The sequence below is a fragment of the Danaus plexippus genome, chromosome 20 (assembly GCF_018135715.1).
Source record: "Danaus plexippus chromosome 20, MEX_DaPlex, whole genome shotgun sequence".
In the NCBI taxonomy this organism is placed as follows: domain Eukaryota; kingdom Metazoa; phylum Arthropoda; class Insecta; order Lepidoptera; family Nymphalidae; genus Danaus; species Danaus plexippus.
Window position 1 is genome coordinate 776220 of NC_083550.1, and position 5361 is coordinate 781580.

The following is a 5361-nucleotide window of genomic DNA, read 5'->3' on the forward strand; positions in this document are numbered from 1 at the left end:
TTAATTAAGAAAAAATTCTTTTTCCTGTTGCGGTTGTAATCATAAGACTTCTGTTAATTCGTACTGCCGTCTTCACATTTGGGAATGCTGATTGTGCCATGTTACCATCAATCAGCTTGTAAGTTTTTTCGGCAGGTACATTTTTTTCTTTATTTCCGGTAGATATTCTCTTATTGTGACACAAAGTATTTGAATTGGACAATGTCGTGTTGTCGTCATCTATAAAGTCGTGGTGGCCTGAAGGCTAAAAGGCCCACCTCTCATACGTGAGGGCGCGGGTTCAAAACCTGGCAAGTACAAATGTGATCTTTTCCGAGTCATATGTACTTTCTAAGAGTATTTAGACACCACTGGCTGGAACAGGCTACAGCAAGCCTTGGGGTCTAAATAGGCCCCAAAAAAAGTCATCATGTATACGGATCACTTTACGTGATGACCTCGACAAGTCTGCAAAGACTCTTGCGACGATGAAGAAGAATCTCGTCTATGAATTCGGGTTCAATATCATTGCAATAATTCTCCTTAATATTGGAGCATTCCCTTCTAATATCCTCGTCGTGCTTTTTCAAGAAATCTGTTAGGAATCCAAACAGATAATCAATTTCACTATATGCTTCTATTCGTCGCGACAATTCTGTATAGATCAGGTCTATAACGGGTAAATAATTTTCAATTTTTAATTTATCTCTACTTCAATGAACCACTTCTTCATTTATACTTTTTAATTCGTGTACACTTATACGCATGCGCATTAGACCTGGCAATAAAGGGGTCTTTGGGGTGACAGTAATAGACCCTGATACCATTGTACCCTGTCAATAATACCCACACTTGAGTTGCTGATTTCAGGTTAATATATTTGTCATTTAATAAGGGATTATTTAATTATAAAAAAATAAATTATACAAATTTATAGGTAAATTAATAAAAGTGTCTAAAACAAAAAAAAAATTGTTTGACATTTACCTCACAATGCCCTTTTTTAATTTTTTAATCGGGAGTGCTGGGTCCCTGGTCATAGTGGGCCCCTAAGCACTGGCCTAAAGTGCCTTATCGATAATACGGCACTGGTCAGACACTCCTGATGGATATATAATTTAAGAATCTACCATGTTATTTCTGGCCAGTTAAGAGACCTCTCAGATCACCCATGTACTAAAGTAAGTAGCTGAGTAATAGGCACAGTTCTGGTCATAGTTGAATTTGTGGGAAGGTGATGTTCCTCTCTAGGTTGTTTGACATTGTTTAGTAGACTCATTCTTACAACTTTTCACTCAGAACAATGCGCGGAACATGCTTTTGGAGGCGCCTGTAGCTGTCGAGAATGTGACTGAGGTAATATAGATTGTGTAAATATATGAAATCCTTGCTTTTTTTCATTTAGTCCAACTCAATTATTGCCATTCCTCTGTGCTAAACCCATTTCTGCCTGCTAGGGGAGGGTTTACAGAGTCCATCGTCTATAGAGGGTGTTTCAATTGGTATTGAGCGTGATGACAGAATCTAGATCGCTTTTTTTTGAGTAAAAAATTAACGTTTCCCTTCTCTCCAGCTGTGCAAACATAGACTTTGACTGATTAAGTTAGTGGGGTTAGTTTATTCGTGTGGATACCCTGAGACACTACCACTTCACACCATCATAACTTAGTGAAGTGAATACCTTAATAGTATATTTACCGCTCTCTTCTAGTGCTGAATGAGATTTTGCAACTACAATTTAGTATTTACCATATATATTTGCCTCTGGAAAGTATGCAGAGTGCGATGCCACTTGACCGACCACTTCATGTCATACATTTTTCTAAAGGACGCTTTTTTCATCTAGTTTATACTAACAAAGACCAATGGATTGCTCATCTACGAGAGAGTTATTGAAGTACTTATTAGAAATACTTAAATTGGTAACCACTAACCACGCCTCTTTTATCGAATATAACTTTATAATAGTCCTTCTGTATAAACTGTGTATATAAGAAAAATACGTACCTAATGCGTCCTTAGAAAGAGAAACCTTATTGTAAGTATATTGTTGCTGAAATCCGTTAAAGGAAGATAACGTCCGGCGTTAAAGTAATTATGGATTCAATATTCACGTTGTTAAATCACCGTGATTGGTTAATACAATAAAACAATCGACTGTAACAATACTATAACATGAAATAAGATACAAACTATTTAATGAGTTAATTGTTTTATTTTAACTTATTTTATATATATATTATATTTCTATATAAAAGTTAAAATAAACTTCAGTTTAACTTAAATAAATTTTTCATTTTTATCTTATTGAATACTATGTGATATAAATATTTCCAAGAAAATACACATCACTGAACAAGTAGTCCTTATAAAAGTTATTGTTTCTTTTTAAACTTTAGCCGCTTAATGTTATCGAAGATATCACAGTATTTTGTTTACATTGTGCATAAGTGTTTGGATATAAAACTTAGAAGTTACAAACGAAACCTCTTAGCATTCAATGGATTCACCTTGCCGGGTGCCGGGTCCATCGCCTTGCAGGGAAAGGAGCTCCAACAGTGCCTGGGACTTGCGACCCAGGTGTAGGTTTAAGGGGCCCCTAAACTCTCATCTTCACGGTCCAAGCTCCTCTCTCTGCCTAACCAAATTTGGGATGAATCTACTAGCGCTGCCTATTTTATACAACTTTATCCAGAACTTTTCTAGTGCGTCCAACGGTAGACCAGACGCCTATTATTTGATTAATATAAAAACCACGCCCACTCTTGAATATGTTAATAGAAGTAGGTATTTAAATATGTCACAGATGTTTAGTGAATATAAGCTATATATATAAAAATGTTAAGTTGGTTTGTGTATGCTTCAAAAACTCAAAATGTTCTGCACCGAATCAGCTGAAATTTTGACACGATATACAACACGCTTCAAGTACTCTTTGTATCTATTTTGTTGATTTGTTACCAGACCGACATCGAACCCAAAAATGGGATTGAAAAATGTTTGTCTGTCTGACTGTCTGTTTGTTCCGGCATCACGCAAAAAGTACCGATTTGATTACGACGAAACTTGGTATAATTATTCTTTATTATCCTGAGCTGTGGACACCACACTGGGTACTTATTATACCGGATAAGTATATACAATAAAAACACCCGATTGTCATTAAATTATAAGATATTAATTTTTCCAAGTGTTAGAGATTCATCAAAATATGTTTTTGGTCTTGTCTCTGCTTATATTGGTAACCTATCATATAATTATACATTATTATTTCTGATCTTAATAAAATGTATTCAAAAAGGATTATTTTTTTTAATTTTTGGAGATGGAGAACGAACTGATAAATTATCTGTGTAACTGTTTCATGCCAACCATTAGTCGACATCGTCCACAATAAAAATGATGTTAATAATTTTGGTGTTAAGTTAATGAGGCAAATTACTAGCAGAAGTATTAAATCTTTAATTAAATTCAGTCTTTGTTCACATTTATTATTATAAAACAGGTTTTAATATCTTATTATCATTCTTATTATTGTAAATCTCTATAGGTATTTTAACACATTCTTATTATTTGTAGTTTTAGTGCCGTGTTGTTAATATTAATTACATTATGTTCCTTTGCCACTATAGAAACAAAGGTGAATACAATTTCTAAAAAAAATATAAAAAAGTCATTGCTTGGTTTATTATATTTTTAAAACAGTCATAGTTAATATTAGCAATTTTATATTTACAGTATGCACCGGTTTTCATTTAATAGTGATGTATCTAGATAGTAGATATATATATATAAAAATACAATACAACCTCTTCATCTTTACAACTTTAGAGATTATATCTTATAGGTATGTGTGGGATTAATTGCTGATTACTAAAAAGAAAAAGTTAAATATTAATTACTTTTGATTTATGGGCTGCATGGCATACTTATGGTTTTTATTTACAGAGGCTTAAAAATGGCGTCAGTTTGTTTGGTTTTAAGAGGCTTATCATTCATAATTAAATATTGAAATATTACGCATAACGCATATACAAGGATGATGTCGACGAAGCTACAATTATACGAGTATCAATTTACAATAATTTTATTATTAGTTAACTTTTATATTGAGCATATTTGGTATAAGCCTTTTTATAATTTATTCACAGAATATACATCTGTTATAAAAATGTAATGTCTATAAAAGTAATAGATAAAAACGAGCGGTAAATGTGACGGGAATATGTATATTTGAAATTCTATATTTACTTTGTATTGAGATCTTAGTATATTCAAAAATATATGTACATACGCAATTTTTTTGCTTGAAATCTTAAAAAATATAATACATTCTCGTCATTGAACCGAAGCTTAATCATAAATAATGACAAACTAGTTTCCTTTTTGAATCGTATTTTCAACTAAATAAAGACGATAAAAAGCGATAAGACATATTTACTTTCAAATTTGTTTTCTTAAACATACTTTAAATTAATCTATTACATTTCTCTTCATAGAGCTCAGCAGACTTCAATAATACTGAAATCGTAAAGGAGAAAATTATTTCACTTAAATTTTCTAGTATGATGTGAATTGTGATGTTTTGTCACATCCAATTTGTACTAGGAATAAGCACTAAATAATCATAATGATGAATAAATTTAGTTACTTGAAGCACTTATTATAAAAAAAAGGTTTCTTCAGTCAAAAAATAAATAAACAATCATGATACACATGTTAACTATCTACAATTAAATATAATCCTTGACATTCATTTCTGTCACTTTGATGCCAGAGCAAAAAATATGTTTTATTTGCTATAACAGCATTTCCTTCATTAAAAGTTTACTATCTGGATATCAAAACTTTCACAGAATCTAACTTAGTCATGAAACGACAAAAATCATATTTTCGGAATCAATCTGTTCAAATATTTTCAATGCCTTATTCTATTCAATGGGAGATACCTTTCAGATTACATAAAGATCGTAATAAATATATCGTATAACATTTGAGTTCAATGTTATTAACGATTTCCAATTTAAAATTTTAACGCCCTCATGCACTGCAGTCACGCAAATAAAATTCATGAATGTGCGACCATACAAAATTTAAATGTCGACCAAGTGAATTAACACCTTATTAATTAATCTACATTCTTAATTCGGTATCATTATTTACAATATAAAAACTGTTAGTACCTCCTTATATGTATAACATTAAATATAAAATAGATAAAGACGACATTTCTACATAAAAAATAAATAAACGACAGGGCAGCCGTCAATAAAAACTCAAACAAATTATGTGATACGCATTTCATTAGATGCTATTTTGGCCGTGTAGTTCCGTTTTGCAAGTTGCACCTGACGCGAGACTGGCCACTCGGGCCACAGCTAT